The 19,581-nt window shown below is 37.6% G+C and overlaps 1 protein-coding gene across 1 annotated transcript in view; it reads right to left on the reverse strand.

Annotated features, from left to right (window-relative positions):
- Window positions 1-19,581, reverse strand: part of LOC150103524 (ciliary microtubule inner protein 1-like) — a 58,946-nt gene that overhangs the window by 20,452 nt on the left and 18,913 nt on the right. The window lies entirely within an intron of this gene.

Raw genomic sequence — 19,581 nt, forward strand, 5'->3', positions numbered from 1 at the left:
GTAGGGAGTGGTCCAGGGGATCGTCTTAATTTTTTAGAGGTGACTTTACTTAAAACTCCCACTGCAGCCCATGCATGTCGTACGAGGTGACCAAAATTGGTACCCAGGGAGGGTAATGGATGGATGACAGTGCTGTAGCCAATGAAGTTTTAACTGAGGCTCGGCTATTGCTGTTACCCTCCTGCCGTGATCAGAGCTTATAGCTCAATATTACCTCATCCATACATTTTCTTCTACAGATAACGGGGAATATGAAAAGCATTCTTGCTTCACCCATCTAGCCAAAAAAAAAAAAAAAAAATTAAAAATGTAAGGTAACATGATTCGTCGATTTATTTTCAAAAAAAAAAAAAAAGGCAAACTTGACATTTCAGTTAATTATATCATTAGAGAAAGCAGATGAGAGCATACATCAACATATGGACAGTTTAATAACCGCTGTTTTTTTGTTTGTTTTTTAAGAAGCGAAGCAAATATTAAGATCTTGTTTCATGCTCTCAGCTGCTTTTAATGATGCTATCAACGAATGAAAAGCGAAATGCCTAATTTTTTAAAAATAAATCACGAGCTTTATTCCGTATTATTTCTGTAATTCTTGGTGACGTCATAATCGTAACATGGAGATGTTAGGTGACATTGACACACGGACCGGTATTTACTCAATACCTATCATACTTCTTAAATTCATGGTCTGGTCTATTTATAACGAAAAAAAATCTTAAGATTTCAAATGATAAGAATTAAGTTTAAGGCTGTTCCAAAGCCTTATATTATATTATATGAATTTAATTGAATATGCAATATATTATTATATATTGCATATTCAATATTTATAATGATACAGATGTTCATAATTTTTTTCCAGTATAAGTTACGACTTACGAAACCGTTTTTATTATTTTCATTCTTTAGTAAAAAAAAATTAATTAATTAATTAATTTAAAAAAAAATGAAACGTCGAATATTTCAAGATGTAGAAGAAAGGACAGTTACGGTTGAGTTCAGTTCGAAATAAAACCCTTAATATGACGAACACAATCCTAAATTGTAACCTTCCGCGTTATTCAAATATTACGAATGATTCTCTTATGTCTTATTTATGTGTATGTTGATTCTATGATATTTTTTATTTTATTTTAAGTTTTATTTCATTTAAATTTAAAGCTTTTGAGATATTTTGACTAGAATTTTTTTTTTTTTTCAATCTTTCACGTAGGAACATTTTTTTGTCTTTTTTTTTTTGCAGAATGGATCGAACCAAAATATTGTTTTTTTAGGATATTTTGTTCACCATTACTCTGCATACAAATTATGTGGAGATGGCGCTGCTGTTTGTTTCGTTTGCTTTTCCCTTCCATTATCATTAATTGCACTAAAACAGATATTTAAATTTGACGTTTGCCGGTTTTACAAGGTATTTTGATTTTAATCTGTGTTCGTGTTGTTAAGAGGACAATTGTTTTGATTACAATATTACAATTATTGATTTTAATATTGTTGATATTGTTTAATATTTTAATTTTAATCTGATTATTTCTTTAACGATCTTTTGATCATTCTCTCATAGATATTAATAACACATGTTGTTGTTACTGATCATGGTCTACCAATAATTACTATACAAATAATAAATTTGTATAGTATATAAATACGAATATGATAAATACGATAGCTCTGATTTTAATGAGACTTGCCTTTATTGCCTTTATTTTAATGAGACCCATTTTTACTTAGTAAATAAATTATACCCCAAGAGCTCTGCTTTTTATGGAATAATTATGTATTAAAAGCAGTGGCAACGACAGATTAGTTTCGTATTCAACTCGATTTCGTCATAGTTTTCCAATTAAAACTTTTCTGTTAATCATCTCGCTGTTAAAAGACGAATCTGTGGAACTGTTATAGCGATGATTTGTTTAGTTTCAGGGAATTATGCAGCTTCACGAATTCCAAAAACCTGCTCACAAAAAAAAAAAAAAAATAATAATAAATAAAAATTAAAATAAAATAAATACGTAAACCAAAGTGGTTGCTGATGCTACACGTTTTGCCAACCGCCTTGCTTTTGTAATAAATCCTTCGAAACAGTTATCTTTAAATGGCGACATGCTTGTCTTTATTTATGTATTTATTCTCTCTCTCTCTCTCTCTCTGTGTGTGTGTGTGTGTGTGTGTGTGTGTGTGTGTGTGTGTGTGTGTGTGTGTGTGTGTGTGTGTGTGTGTGTGTGTGTGTGTGTGTGTGTGTGTGTGTGTGTGTGTGTGTGTGTGTGTGAATGTCTGAGCGTATCATAATAATAATTTTAAAAAAGTTAACTTTCATCAACTTTTATTATTATTGAGTTATCATTTGTATATCATTACATTACATAATAATACACAAAATAATTGGTTATTTTTTCTTGGTATAAACTGGTTAATTACTTTTTATACAATCATTCTAAACAAATTTTCGATATTCTTGTAAAAATTTAGGTATTGTCTAATCAGATTTCTGTATGTGTTCGTGTTGTTTTCCTTTCGTATTAAGAGTGATAAGTCGTTGAAGATTTTTGGAGCCAAACAGATAGAGTGTTTGGGTATTATTTCTTTTTGCGCTTTAGTGATAAAATATTTTAAGCCCGCTTTTCTGCAGAGGTATCTTTTCTAATACTTACCTACTGGTTATCAGTCTTTAAGAAAAGTAGCATCCAGTAAATATATAGTTGTCTAAGTGGAAGGATATTTAATACGGCATATTTAGCGTTCAATGTAGCGTCTCTATATTTAAGGTTGGTTAAAATGCGTATTAATTTGTAAAGAGATTAATGGTGTTGTTGTGGTGTGATATGTTCCTCCTCAGCTTAGTATGCCGTACTGTATAACAGTTTGTATCCAGGCGAAATATAATGCTTTCTTAACATTATCAGAGTTAAGAATCTCTTTAAGAAGAAGACTCGAGATAACATAAATCTTACTGTATTGCATACTTCTGTAATATGTTGTTTCCAGCTTAAGTTGCTGTCTATTCTTAATCCTAAGTAGGTTATCGTATTCACCTTTTCTGTCTCCATACAGTTACAATTTTGGTAACTTTTACAATTCCAGTTGTGTAGGAATATATGGATGAAAAAATTAGTTTTACTATCATGTTTTAGCACACTGTAGTTTATTCTAGGATTCTGGACGCTGACATCTTTTGTGTCTGTAGATGCTGGCTGTAGATGGGTTCTTACGGCTATCTGAAAGTGATCTGTGATTGACTGTTTTAACATTGCTGTCTTGAATTTAATCGAACTTTGTGTTCTTACAAACACATGATCCAAACACGAAGCACAGCCATTGAAATCCCTCGTCGGGATATTTACATGTTGCTCAAAGCCATACATGGCTAATAAATCCATGAAATCGAGAGGATAACGGCTGTCGCTTAGCAGATCAATATTTATGTCATCAATTATGATAACATTATCATAATCGATGTCGTAGTACGGTGTCCAGTTCTTGTGTAAAGGCGTAAAAGAATGAAATCTATAAATAGCCATTATGTGGTAATTATAGTTCTCAAGCAAATGTTAACATTCTCGGCTCTTTCCATTTTTGTACTAGTAATGTGTTTAATAGTTAACTGCCTTCGAGCAAAGAGCATTAATCCTCCAGATCTGTTATAATCCCTACAATGATATTTTTTAAGCCCTTCTAAATAGTATAGGCTAGCTTCATGCTCTTTTATCCATATTTCTGTTAGTACTAAAGTATTATTAGTATTAGTATTATCCATTGTAAAGTAATCAGAGATGCTTCCTTTATTTTTAAAGATGTTGGAAGTCATCTCCGCACTTTATCCTCCATATATGCGAAGCGGTGGCGCACCCAGAGGGAGGTAGGGGCCCCCCTGTCCCCAAAGAAAAAGGAAAAAACACTAGAAAATTATCCAAAAATCTTTTCCTAATTAAAATTAATTTCTTTTTAATTTATGTTGTATCGTGTCTTCTATTTCTATACTACTTATAAATAAGCGATCATTACAGATGCTCAGTCGTATGCGATACGTCGTATGTATTCTTAAATCGTCTACTCAACTCGCCTCCCCCCACCCCCAGACTAAATCCTGAGTGCGCTACTGATGCGATACTTATAGTGTTTATCCTATTTGTATTTTTTTGCTGCATATAGTAGATGCTTCATCTTCTTAGTCATTCAAGTTCGTTCAAGTATATTTTGCCGTCTTTAAAATGACTACTGAAAAAGGAAAAAACACTAGAAAATTATACTCGTATATCTGTATACTTATTTTGTATTTTATGTTCTTATGTCCGTCTAGCCATCTATCCCTCTCCTCCTTAGATCTGAATTTTACAATAATATGTTTAGCCTTTTTTTTTTTTTTTTAAATGGAGTCTGTGGACTGCCTCGATGTCCTCATTAAAATCCACTTAAATTTTTGTGAAATATTTTTTGTTATTTTCAAACACGCTTTCATGGGGCTCTTGAGGAACACCTACGATTTCCAAATTTCTGTCGTTAATTTAAGTCGTTAATTATTTTATGAATTAATGCATTAATTATATATTTATTAATATTAATTTATTAATATTAATTTATTATGAATATTACATATTTTGCTACTCGATTACAAGTCTACAGAATTATAGATTCACATGTCTGGCAGAAATGAATGCAATTAATTTATTCATACTATTCGCTTATTTCCTTGCAGATAAACGCAATTTTTCTCCCACTGTAAACTAATATGCGTTCTTAGCAACTTTTCCCAGGGAGATTTACTCTTTGCTACTCCAACTCGCTTGCTAGCATGTATAATAATGCAGAATTATCAAGTTTATTTATCTCTTTAGACAGGTTCCCTTACTCTTTCCCCGCGCGCCAACTGCAAATGCGAGTCTGGACGCACCCGTATTTAACGACCTTCCTAACAAACATGTTAAGTTCTCCTAAAGTCATCAGACGTGGTCGGTTTTTTGATATTGTGAATATGTGAATATCCTTCTAATGAAGCACACAAATGGCTTCGCCAAAAAAAAGAAAAAAAAAGCGTTTAATTAAATTTTAGATGGAAGAATATGCGAGTACGAGTGACATGTTATGACATCTCTTAGGATGGCTAATAAGTAAAATAATTATTTATATGATAATTTCACGTGGTAAAATATTTTATGAACTTTAGTTTTATTTTTTCTTTCTTTCTTTTAAAATTAATTAGCTTTTTTTTTTATTATTTCAAACTGAAGTTGATGGGAACTTCCAAAAAAAAAACATAATTCGTATATTACACGCTTGGATGAATTACACAAAATTATATATATATATATATATATATATATATTTTTTTTTTTTGTAATTAACCTGAAAGAATATTTAAAATGTTAGCTATGCAGCTAAAATATCAAGACTGAATTTGTTTCTCCAACAAATTATATTTCCTGATAACTGTCTAAATACGTTACTAACACTAGTTGCACTAAAATAAAAATAAAAATAAATATTATATTATTTCATTTCAGCATAATATGTGGAGTAAGCTGGAACTCCAATCAAAACGTTTAAAAATATAAAAAACTCAAGTTGAACCTGTTGTTACCATGGAAACGTTAACGTCACATCTATTGTTATTTTTTTTTTACTGCTAGATTGCATGTATTATGCCTTACTCGTCTGTAATAGGAACATTTATTTATGGTATAAATATATTCTTCGTAACATCATTAATATGGAGTTACGAAGAATATATTGTAAAGAAGATTTTAATCTTAATTTCTAACGTTGCATTATAATTTTAAATAAATTAATAAAAAAGTAGGAACTTTTAAAAGTTTTCTTACAATATTTTTTTTAGAGTTTCACTTTTAAAAAATTAAAATTAATTAGTTCTAAACTATATCCTCTTTTTAGAATTTTAAATAACATTTCTATAAATTGCTGCGTGGAAAGTGCTAAAGTGCTTCGGATTGATTCATTCAATCCAATACCCTTGGAGGGTAATGGATGGCAATGCTGTAGCCAGTGAAGTTCTAACTGAGGCTCGGCTACTATATTGCTGTTACCCTCCTGCCATGATCAGAGCTTTAATAATAGCTCAATAACCTTATCCCTACACTGTCCGCTACAGATAACGGGGAATATGAAAAGCATTCTTGCTTCACCCCTTTAAGCCAGTCTTTATAAGGCTAAGGCTAAAGTGCTTCAGGTGCTTAATTTTGGATAGGGGGAAATCAATCGACCGTGAGAGCGGTGATTGATTCATTCAAACCAATACCTTTGGAGGGTAATGGATGGCAATGCTGTAGCCAATGAAGTTCTAAACGAGGCTCGGCTATTGCTGTTACCCTCCTGCCATGATCAGAGCTTTAATTGCTTAATAACACCTTATCCCTACACTGTCCTCTACAGATAACGGGGAATATGAAAAGCATTCTTGCTTCGCCCCTTTAAGCCAGTCCTTATAACTACTAAAGTGCTTCAATCAATCGACCGTGAGATGCGGTGATTGATTCATTCAATCCAACACCCTTGGAGGGTAATGGATGGCAATGCTGTGGCCAATGAAGTTCTAACTGAGGCTCGGCTATTGCTACTACCCTCCTGCCATGATCAGAGCTTTAATAGCTCAATAACACGTTATCCCTACACTGTCCACTACAGATAACGGGGAAGATCAAAAGCATTCTTGCTTCACCCCTTTAAGCCAGTCCTTATAAGGACTACAGAAGAGGTGAAGACGGTTATGAGTAAGAATCGACCGTGAGATGCGATGATTAATACCTTTGGAGGGTAATGGATGGCAATGCTGTAGCCAATGAAGTTCTAACTGAGGCTCAGCTATTGCTGTTACCCTCCTGCCATGATCAGAGCTTTAATAGCTCAATTACACCTTATAATAACTTATAAGCCAGCACTTATAAGGAATATAAGCTATCAGGGTTACCAAGGTAAAAAACTTATATATATATATATATATATATATATATATATATATATATATATATATATATATATATATATATATATATATATATATATATATATATATATTGTATAGCTTTGGAGTGTGTCAATGTTAATTTAAGTGTCTTTTATTATCTTTTCTATGTTCTTATCGCCTGAAGAAGTCATTTTTGACGAAACATGTTGCGTTTTTTTCAAATAAATGTCATTTTATATATATATATATATATATATATAAAATACGTATATATATTATATATATAATAATATGTATATATAATATATATATAATAATATGTATATATAATATATGTATAATATATATGTATATATATAATATATATATATATATATATATATATATATATATATATATATATATATATATATATATATATATATATATATATATATATATTATACATATAAATACATGTATTTTATACATATATATATATATAGAGAGAGAGAGAGGAGATCCAAAACTGGAGAAAGAAAACACCCATCCTGGGAGGATAATGGATGCCAATGCTGTAGCCAATGAAGTTCTAACTGAAGCTCGGCTATTGCTATTACCTTCCTGCCATGATCAGAGCTTTAATAGCTTAATAACACCTTATCCCCAGTGTCTTCTGCAGATAACGGGGTAGATGAAAAGCATTTTTGCTTCGCCCTTTTAAGCCAGTCCTTTTAAGTACTAAGCCTTTTTATAATAGAATATAATAAGAAGACGTTCTCTTTTAGATTTTAGATATACATATACTGTATATATTTTAGATATTTATATTTAGAAATAAAGAAATGTTTTACGGTTATAAAATCAAAGTCAGTCAATTATATCCGAGTTCCAGTATATATACACCTAGTCTTCGAACTGTTACGCAATTTGGTTAGACATGGTTTCCAGCTTTTTTATTCCTATTTGAGTAAGATTCTTTTTTAGTTTGCTTTCATTTTATTTCATTAATGTTTTTGTTATCCTTAGAGGCCAGATGAATGTTTTCTAAGATTCCTATAAGCTTATCGGAAAGAGATAGTGTCAAATACTTCTGAAACGCATTAAACTAATTATTCTATGAAGCAGAGTTGTTTTTGTACATCAGCTGATCTTTTATTTATCATTCTACGGTTTAGTATTGCATCGCTGGTGCTTTATCCACTTCTGAATCTACACTGTTCTTCAGCTATTATTATTTTATTTATCTCGCTTGACATCTGTCTAATATTAGTCTATGAGATAATTTCAAGACATTTCTAGTTAATATAATTGCTTTGTAATCAGCAGAATTCAGTGAATTTAGCTTTTTTTTTTTTTTAATCTAGATTATTGTTGAGTTTTTCATAGTTTTAAACAAATTTTTTTCTCAACTACACGATACTTTTATCTTCTAATTTTCTTAATATTTTCAAGTGCTTTTCTTACTTTAGTTTGAATTGACGGGCCATCTATTTCATTCTCATTATTTGTTTTTGTTGCTAAACTCTAATTTTATTTGTATTATGGCAACTAAGAAGTTGTGATTTGAATTTCAATCAGTGCTACGATTAGACTGAACTTATCTTAAAGGGTTTCTAAACCTAGTTTTAATCGTTATAAATACTTGTAAGTCCTTGTCTTAGATGGTTTACAGCCTATATTAGTAATTACTCGGCCATTTTCATTACAAAAGGCATCGGTTTTTCACTTGGTTCTTTCTTTCTTTCTCCTAATTGAAACTGTCCGATTGTATGTTCGTATCTTGCATTGCCTACTTTGGAATTCATCTCACCTATCACTGTCAAGAAATCACCTGCTTTTATTTGTGAAATTTCCTGCTTCCTGTTTCTTTTATGCAATCTTTCAGTTTCATCATCTGGATGGCTGAGGTAGGAACATATATCTGTAGTCTGCATAAAGTGATGGATGTGACTTTAAGATAAATTGTAATATTTCTTTCTGAAATGAACCAGAAGCCTTTAAAGATTTTGAAGTGTAATTATTCATTAATATTCCTGTTTTATTTTATTTTTTTATTTTTTATTTTGAGATGGACCGAGTCCTTGACTCTTTATCCCTTCGTCTGATCGAAGAAAAATGTGTGGATGGGGTGTTATTCAGCTAAACGTTCTGCTCATGGCTGGGTAACGGCAATAGCCGAGCCTCAGTTAGAACTTCATTGGCTACAGCATTGCCATCCATTACCCTGGGGCCTTCCTCTCTCATGGTTTTAATATTCCTGTAATGTTTTTTTTTTTTTTTTTGCTAGATGGGTGAAGTAAGAATGCTTTTCATATTCCCCGTTATCTATACAAGAAAATGTATGGATAGAGTAATATAGATCTATAAGCTCTGATCATGGCAAGAGGGTAACAGCAATAGCCGCGTCTCAGTTAAAACTTCATTGTCTATAGCAGTGTTTCTCAAAGTGTGGTACCCTGACCCCCGGGGATACGCGAAAGGTCGTTAGGGGATACGTGGCAATTTTCGGCTATGCATAATTAAATGAGTCATTATATTTTTCAACAAACAGTGCAATTAGAGACAACCGGCATAAAATGGCACTAACTAATGAATCACATCCCCCCCCCCCCTCCAACAGAAACTGCTGTATAGACCAAGCAAAACCATATGTTGCCGGCGGAACATATGTTTTTGCTTGACCACCCCCGTCGTTAACGTGTTAAAACTAAGAAATATATAGTGAATGTATTTCAGATATTATGGAATTCGGTTGAAGGGAATTAGCATTTCAACTCAACTGTTATTCGATTGAAATAGCGTTAGCATTTCAACTCAACTGTTATTCGATTGAAATAGCGTTAGCATTTCAACTCAACTGTTGAAATGCTAATTTGTCTTTGGTTCGCGCGCGATCTTTTGTTAATACCGCACCAATCATATGCAGTTCTTCGCTGCTCTACGTGTCTCAAGTCTTGTATATAATGTATATGGTAATTTTTGCTTCAAATAATGGGAAAGAAAATGAGGCTATTTGGGTAGATGACTTTGACGATGCTCACAAAGAAACTGTTCTCGATACAAAAGGAGTGATAGCGAGTAGGAGCTTCTTGGTAAGTCGCACCATTTTCAGTTTTTTTCTGAAAACTTTAGTTTCCGAAAATTCCCGCAACACGATTTTTTAGCTTTAATTTTAGGAAAAAAGTGCGAGTTATATTCGAGTAAATACAATATTTTTTTTTTAGCTTTCAAATTCTTGCGTATGGATCATTGGTTAAAGATTGGATTGATGAAACCCCCAAAAGAGAGCAAATACAAGTAAGCAACAAGAAAACGTTGATATTGTAAGTGGAGGTTTCTGTGGTTTAGAAGTTCACGTGGTATATTCCGGTAATTGGACCACATTTTTTTAATAAGCTATATAAAACGCAATGAATTAATAAAAGACCCGACAGTTTCGTAAGTCGTTTCACTTACATCTTCAGGGGTAACAGGTAACTTAAAGTTTAAAACACAAAGAAAACAGAAATTATTAGTAATAGTTCATGCTATACAGTTGTAACCGTATGACTAGCAGTGCTGAAATTTAAACAATGCTGGATGATGCCACGTTCTGTTGTTCACGTTCATAATGTCCGAGGTCTGACTGAGGTATATTTTTTTTATTAAAGCTGACCAAACTTGGTGGAGGATTAATCCTTGATTTTTATTGCATTGTGTTGGTATTTTAAGCATGTTTGCAGCTTCTTTAAATTTCCTTATGTAACGTTGATATTGCATCTGGATCAAATAAATTTGATAAGAGTGTGTCGTCTGACATCTCAAAATTTAAAAATAAATCATATTCTTTTGTTTACGTGAACATATAAATTCAAATAAAATAGATATGTAATTTTTATTTATTTTTTTCATTAATTAATTTATTTTAATTAATTAATTTATTTTAATTAATTTACTTATTAATTAATTAACTTATTTAATTAATTAATTTACTTATTTTAAAATTAATTAATTAGGGGTATTTGGTAATAATAAAATTTAAGAAGGGGGTACGCGGATATCTGAAGTTTGAGAAACACTGGTCTACAGCATTATCCTCCCTGGTACCCATTTTGGTTTTCTCGTACGATATGCATGGGCTACAATGGGATTGGTATGTAAGTAAAGCCCTTTCTAAAAATTAAAACGATCCCTAGACCAATTCATAGAGGCCGAAAGATCGTCCAACTCAGTGACAGGTGTCCCCACCACCGATCAGAACCTCTCATATTCCAGGGAAAAGCATCCACCAACAAGGTGGATGTCTTGAGTCTCCGGCCTAGCCCACACGGGCTAGGCCGGAGACTCAAGGGTACTCTCTCAGCTCCCCTCCCCGGGAGCAAAATTCCGGAAGAACCCTAAGATAGCGAAACTGCGTCCTTTTTAGTCGCCTCTTACTAATCTTATTCATGGGTTAGACTGGGGCGATTCTTATTCCGGCCACCAAATGGTCCTTATCCCTTATAAGGACTGGCTTAAAGGGGCGAAGCAAGAATGCTTTTCATCTTCCCCGTTATCTGTAGACGACAGTGTAATGATTAAGTGTTATTGAGCTATTAAAGCTCTGATCATGGCAGGAGAGTAACATATATGGCCGAACCTCAGAACTTCATTGGCTACAGCAATGCCATTCATTACCCTCCAAGAGTATTAATATTATTAATCGCATCACTCTCCGATAATACACTTTTGAAACCCTTCAACCTAAAATGTAGGACGCAGGACGCAGGACATATATGGCGCAGAGGGTGAAGCTTGACGCTTTTCATATTCCCTGTTGTCTGTTTCGGGAGCAGTGATGGGAGAGATTTGTGAGCTATTTTAGCTCGCCCTGAGTGGGCAGACGTGGTTATTCGTCGTTGGGTGTTAGGATGGCTTTCGGACTTTTATGTTTCCAGCGGTCATTACCGTCATAGTTTCCGGCTTGTTGTATCAGTTGGTTTGGATGGATAGATGTCTTCATAAAGAATTTTTCTGCTAGGGAGAGTAGAGATGTAGGGGATATTTATGTCCCGGTGGATTTGGGCGTTCCTGATGAACCACGGGGCGTCCAGAATCATTCGCAGGCATTTGTTCTGTAGTCTTTGTGACTAAAAATGTCCTTATAAGGACTGGCTTAAAGGGGCGAAGCAAGAATGCTTTTCATCTTCCCCGTTATCAGTAGAGGACAGTGTAGGGATAAGGTGATATTGAGCAATTAAAGCTCTGATCATGGCAGGAGGGTAACAGCAATAGCCTAGCCTCAGTTAGAACTTCACTGGCTACAGCATTGCCATCCATTACCCTCCAAGGGTATTGGATTGAATGTTGAATGAATCAATCACCGTATGTGTAAGTAAAGGTGATATCTCAAAAATATCGGACGATCTCTAGGCCACTCATTCGTGGGCGAATGACCGTCCAAATCTCAGCGTTGGTTCTACTCAGTGAAACTCGAGTACCGAGTAGAACCGTTCATATTCCGAGGAAAATAATTCACCGGCAAGTACCCCTCAGCGGGCCGTGCCGGAGAACACTTTCCCCGGAGACTCAAAGTGCTCCCTTAGGGCAAACCTAAGAGAGCGAACTCATTTACCCAGGATAACAGCAACAGCCGAACCTCAGTTAAACTTCATTGGTTCAGCATTGCCATCCGTTACCCTATATAATGGCATAATGGCATATCATATAAAATCAATCACCGTATGTGTAAGTAAAGGTGATATCTCAAAAATATCGGACGATCTCTAGGCCACTCATTCGTGGGCGAAAGACCGTCCAAATCTCAGCGTTGGTTCTACTCAGTGAAACTCGAGTACCGAGTAGAACCGCTCATTCCGAAGAAAATAATTCACCGGCAAGTACCCCTCAGCGGGCCGTGCCGGAGAACACTTTCCCCGGAGACTCAAAGTGCTCCCTTAGGACAAAACCTAAGAGAGCGAACTCATTTACCCAGGATAACAGCAACAGCCGAACCTCAGTTAAACTTCATTGGTTCAGCATTGCCATCCGTTACCCTATATAGGCATCTCATATAAAATCAATCACCGCATCTCACGATCCATTGATTCACCAAGATTGACTAAGTCCTTATAAGGACTGGCTTAAAGGGGCGAAGCAATATTGCTTTTCATATTCCCCGTTATCTGTAGAGGACAGTGTAAGGCGAAGGTGTTATTGAGCTATATAAAGCTCTGATCATGGCAAGAGAGTAACAGCAATAGCAGAGCCTCAGTTAGAACTTCATTGGCTACAGCATTGTCATTCATTACCCTCCAAAGGTACCAATTTTAGTCGCCTCGTACGACATGCATTGGCTACATTGGTGATACGTAAGTAAAGCCAATCTCTAAAAATTAAGACGATCCCTAGACCACTCAATAGTGGCCGAAAGACCGTCCATCTCAGCGTTGGCTCCACTCAATGATGGCCTTCCACCCAACACCACCACCGAGCAGAACCGCTCAAATTCCGAAGAAAATAATTCACCGACAAAGCCCCTCAGCGGGCCGTGCAGGAGAACACTTTCCCCGGAGACTCAAATTGCTCCCTTAAGGCAAAAACCCTAAGAGAGCGAACTCAAACTCTCAAATCTCAGCGTCCAATTAGTCGCCTCTTACCACATACTTGGATTTGCATTGGTGATACGTAAGTAAAGCCAATCTCTAAAAATTAAGATGATCCCTAGACCACTCAATAGTGGCTGAAAGACCGTCCATCTCAGCGTTGGCCCCACTCCGTGATGGCCTTCCACCCACACACCACCACCGAGCAGAACCGCTCATATTCCGAGGAAAAGCATTCACCGACAAAGCCCCTCAGCGGGCCGTGCCGGAGAGCACTTTCCCCGGAGACTCAAATTGCTCCCTTAAGGCAAAAACCTTAAGAGAGCGAACTCAAACTCTCGAATCTCAGCGTCCAATTAGTCGCCTTTTACGACACGCATGGATTTACGTCGGTGCTATTCTTATCCCGGCAACCACACGGGGACCAAGATTGACTAAGTCCTTATAGTCCTTATAAGGACTGGCTTAAAGGGGCGAAGCAAGAATGCTTTTCATCTTCCCCGTTATCTGTAGCGGACAGTGTAGGGATAAGGTGTTATTGAGCTATTACAGCTCTGATCATGGCAGGAGGGTAACAGCAACAGCCGAACCTCAGTTAAACTTCATTGGTTACAGCATTGCCATCCATTACCCTCCAAGGGTATTGGATTGAATGAATCAATCACCGACTATGTAAGTAAAGGTGAAATCTCAAAAATACGGACGATCTCTAGGCCACTCCGTAGTGGGCGAAAGACCGTCCTAATCTCAGCGTTGGTTCCACTCAGTGACGGGCTCCCCGACCACTGAGCAGAACCGCTCAAATTCCGAGGAAAATAATTCACCGACAAAGCCCCTCAGCGGGCCGTGCCGGAGAACACCTTCCCCGGATACTCAAAGTGCTCCCTTAAGGCAAAAACCCTAAGAGAGCGAACTCAAAAACTCATCGCCCAAGTGGGTAAGAGCAACAGCCGAACCTCAGTTAAACTTCATTGGTACAGCTTTGCGTTGCTATCCATCACCCCCAAGGGCATTAATGAATCAATCACCGTAATGTGTAAGTAAAGGTGATATCTCAAAAATATCGGACGATCTCTAGGCCACTCATTCGTGGGCGAAAGACCGTCCAAATCTCAGCGTTGGCTCTACTCAGTGAACCTCGAGTACCGAGCAGAACCGCTCATTCCGAGGAAAATAATTCACCGGCACGTACCCCTCAGCGGGCCGCGACGGAGAACACTTTCCCCGGTAACTCAAAGTGCTCCCTTAGGTCAAAACCTAAGAGAGCGAACTCATTTACCCAGGATAACAGCAACAGCCGAACCTCAGTTAAACTTCATTGGTTCAGCATTGCCATGCGTTACCCTATATGGGCATCTCATATTGAATCAATCACCGACTATGTAAGTAAAGGTGAAATCTCAAAAATACGGACGATCTCTAGGCCACTCCATAGTGGGCGAAAGACCGTCCTAATCTCAGCGTTGGTTCCACTCAGTGACGGGCTCCCCGACCACTGAGCAGAACCGCTCAAATTCCGAGGAAAATAATTCACCGACAAAGACCCTCAGCGGGCCGTGCCGGAGAACACCTTCCCCGGAGACTCAAAGTGCTCCCTTAAGGCAAAAACCCTAAGAGAGCGAACTCAAAAACTCGTCGCCCAAGGGGGTAAGAGCAACAGCCGAACCTCAGTTAAACTTCATTGGTACAGCTTTGCGTTGCTATCCATCACCCCCGAGAGCATTAATGAATCAATCACCGACTATGTAAGTAAAGGTGAAATCTCAAAAATACGGACGATCTCTAGGCCACTCCATAGTGGGCGAAAGACCGTCCTAATCTCAGCGTTGGTTCCACTCAGTGACGGGCTCCCCGACCACTGAGCAGAACCGCTCAAATTCCGAGGAAAATAATTCACCGACAAAGCCCCTCAGCGGGCCGTGCCGGAGAACACCTTCCCCGGAGACTCAAAGTGCTCCCTTAAGGCAAAAACCTTAAGAGAGCGAACTCAAAAACTCATCGCCCAAGTGGGCAAGAGCAACAGCCGAACCTCAGTTAAACTTCATTGGTACAGCTTTGCGTTGCTATCCATCACCCCCGAGAGCATTAATGAATCAATCACCGACTATGTAAGTAAAGGTGAAATCTCAAAAATACGGACGATCTCTAGGCCACTCCATAGTGGGCGAAAGACCGTCCTAATCTCAGCTTTGGTTCCACTCAGTGACGGGCTCCCCGACCACTGAGCAGAACCGCTCATATTCTGAGGAAAATAATTCACCGGCAAGTACCCCTCAGCGGGCCGTGCCGGAGAACACTTTCCCCGGAGACTCAAAGTGCTCCCTTAGGGCAAAACCTAAGAGAGCGAACTCATTTACCCAGGATAACAGCAATAGCCAAACCTCAGTTAAACTTCATTGGTTCAGCATTGCCATCCGTTACCCTATATGGGCATCTCATATAAAATCTATCACCGACTATGTAAGTAAAGGTGAAATCTCAAAAAATCGGACGATCTCTAGGCCACTCCATAGTGGGCGAAAGACCGTCCATATCTCAGCGTTGGTTCCACTCAGTGACGGGCTCCCCGACCACTGAGCAGAACCGCTCAAATTCCGAGGAAAATAATTCACCGACAAAGCCCCTCAGCGGGCCGTGCCGGAGAACACCTTCCCCGGAGACTCAAAGTGCTCCCTTAAGGCAAAAACCTTAAGAGAGCGAACTCAAAAACTCATCGCCCAAGGGGGTAACAGCAACAGCCGAACCTCAGTTAAACTTCATTGGTACAGCATTGCATTGTTGCCATCCGTTACCCCCAAGGGCATTAATGAATCAATCACCGACTATGTAAGTAAAGGTGAAATCTCAAAAATACGGACGATCCCTAGGCCACTCCATAGTGGGCGAAAGACCGTCCTAATCTCAGCGTTGGTTCCACTCAGTGACGGGCTCCCCGACCACTGAGCAGAACCGCTCAAATTCCGAGGAAAATAATTCACCGACAAAGCCCCTCAGCGGGCCGTGCCGGAGAACACCTTCCCCGGAGACTCAAAGTGCTCCCTTAAGGCAAAAACCTTAAGAGAGCGAACTCAAAAACTCATCGCCCAAGGGGGTAAGAGCAACAGCCGAACCTCAGTTAAACTTCATTGGTACAGCTTTGCGTTGCTATCCATCACCCCCAAGGGCATTAATGAATCAATCGACTATGTAAGTAAAGGTTCAATCTCAAAAATATCGGACGATCTCTAGGCCACTCATTCGTGGGCGAAAGACCGTCCAAATCTCAGCGTTGGTTCTACTCAGTGAAACTCGATTACCGAGCAGAACCGCTCAAATTCCGAGGAAAATAATTCACCGACAAAGCCCCTCAGCGGGCCGTGCCGGAGAACACTTTCCCCGGAGACTCAAAGTGCTCCCTTAAGGTAAAAACCTTAAGAGAGCGGACTCAAAAACTCCTCGCCCAAAGGGGTAGCAGCAACAGCCGAACCTCAGTTAAACTTCATTGGTACAGCTTCGCGTTGCTATCCATCACCCCCAAGGGCATTAATGAATCAATCACCGACTATGTAAGTAAAGGTGAAATCTCAAAAATACGGACGATCTCTAGGCCACTCCATAGTGGGCGAAAGACCGTCCTAATCTCAGCGTTGGTTCCACTCAGTGACGGGCTCCCCGACCACTGAGCAGAACCGCTCATATTCCGAGGAAAATAATTCACCGACTAAGCCCCTCAGCGGGCCGTGCCGGAGAACACCTTCCCCGGAGACTCAAAGTGCTCCCTTAAGGCAAAAACCTTAAGAGAGCGAACTCAAAAACTCATCGCCCAAGTGGGTAAGAGCAACAGCCGAACCTCAGTTAAACTTCCTTGGTACAGCTTTGCGTTGCTATCCATCACCCCCAAGGGCATTAATGAATCAATCACCGTAATGTGTAAGTAAAGGTGATATCTCAAAAATATCGGACGATCTCTAGGCCACTCATTCGTGGGCGAAAGACCGTCCAAATCTCAGCGTTGGTTCTACTCAGTGAAACTCGATTACCGAGCAGAACCGCTCAAATTCCGAGGAAAATAATTCACCGACAAAGCCCCTCAGCGGGCCGTGCCGGAGAACACCTTCCCCAGAGACTCAAAGTGCTCCCTTAAGGCAAAAACCTTAAGAGAGCAAACTCAAAAACTCATCGCCCAAGTGGGTAAGAGCAACAGCCGAACCTCAGTTAAACTTCATTGGTACAGCTTTGCGTTGCTATCCATCACCCCCAAGGGCATTAATGAATCAATCACCGACTATGTAAGTAAAGGTGAAATCTCAAAAATACGGACGATCTCTAGGCCACTCCATAGTGGGCGAAAGCCCGTCCTAATCTCAGCGTTGGTTCCACTCAGTGACGGGCTCCCCGACCACTGAGCAGAACCGCTCAAATTCCGAGGAAAATAATTCACCGACAAAGCCCCTCAGCGGGCCGTGCCGGAGAACACCGTCCCCGGAGACTCAAAGTGCTCCCTTAAGGCAAAAACCCCAAGAGAGCGAACTCAAAAACTCATCGCCCAAGGGGGTAAGAGCAACAGCCGAACCTCAGTTAAACTTCATTGGTACAGCTTTGCGTTGCTATCCATCACCCCCAAGGGCATTAATGAATCAATCACCGCATCTCACGGTCGATTGACCACCTAATCCGATTCACTAAGTGGGATCCTGTAATATTATATGTAGATTGTGATATTCAAATATAAGTGGTGTCTCGATTTTGTCCAGAATATCTTTAAACTATAAGGAGAAATTATTATAATTTTGTAAATATTTCCTTTAGTATGATAATTACAAACGTGTTTTAAAATTGCTTTTAAAAATTATTTTAAATTCATCTATATTTTGTTCGGATGTGAATCATTAAAAAAAATGTTCAAGATTTGCAGGTTAAACATTATATGAAGAGATATAGAAAGGTAAAAATTATTGTCTGGGATGTGTAAGACATGCCAAGTATTTAAATTTAGAAAGCATGTCACCAATTCAGGCATTTCCGCTACAGTACAAAATAGTCATGGTCTATTGTCTTGAGATGTGTTAGAAATAGGCAACACTGACAGAGTTAAGAAAAAGAAAGTGGGAGAAAAAGAAAAGAAAAGAAGGTATGCACATAAACTACGAGGCTGGAACACTTCATTTAAATGTTTACAACGAACAAGGGAATTTCAGAATACCAAGAAAGGAAAAAAAAAAAGAAGAAGCCCGGTTTGCTATTCTAACTCTGTAGATGAGACACGAACTAAATTAACATATCCAAGTCGGAAGGTTGATTGCTAAACAACAAAGAAATCCTGTCCACCGTGAAGAAAAATCATCATTAAAACTCTTCTGGTGTGAATACACTCCAAATATTCTGTCCCTCTGTTTTAATTTGGCACACACACCATAGCAAACATACGACTTTAAAACAAACAAGTGAGTCAATCTCTTTAGTTCCCCACTTTAAGCTATAATGAGATCTAGCCAACCGTATATATTACTTTTTTTCTTAAAGGTGGTCAATCAATCTTGCAACACCATGGTTAAAATACACTTCTGTATCATGACCCCCAAATCATTTTGAGGTGATGAACTTTTTATTATTATTCTATATACGAAATGAATTAAGTAAATGTAAATTATATGAATGGTATTAAGTCAAAGTTTATGTAGAGATGAGTAATAATAATAAAGTTAAATTGAAAAGATTAGCAATTCCATCGTTTTGTTTAAAATTGTTTTATAATTTTTTTTTTACATTTTTTTTTATTATAGAGAGAGATTTTGTATTTTTTACATTGCAGTAAAGATACTTTAGAGCTTTACCAGAAACTTGGGTGAAAGAGTTTATGTAGTCATGGGAGTCCTAGGAGAGGGGAGCAAACCGGGATCCCCCCCCCCCGCCGGGATCTACTTGTGAAAAAAAAATTAAATTAACATTTATTCATATAATTATTCGCCTCCAAGCTTTTGCCCCTGGAAAATTTTCTGCGGGTGCTCATGTGTATCACTTGATTATTATTGAAATATTGAGATATAAATGACATCTTCGTTTATTTATATTTATATGTATATTTATATTTATTTACATCTTTTTACCCCTTTGATCGTTAATAATTATAACAGAGCT

Source organism: Typopeltis vanoorti, chromosome 9 (genome assembly GCF_054136105.1).
Source record: "Typopeltis vanoorti isolate ZY-2024b chromosome 9, IOZ_Tvanoo_1.0, whole genome shotgun sequence".
Taxonomy (NCBI): domain Eukaryota; kingdom Metazoa; phylum Arthropoda; class Arachnida; order Uropygi; family Thelyphonidae; genus Typopeltis; species Typopeltis vanoorti.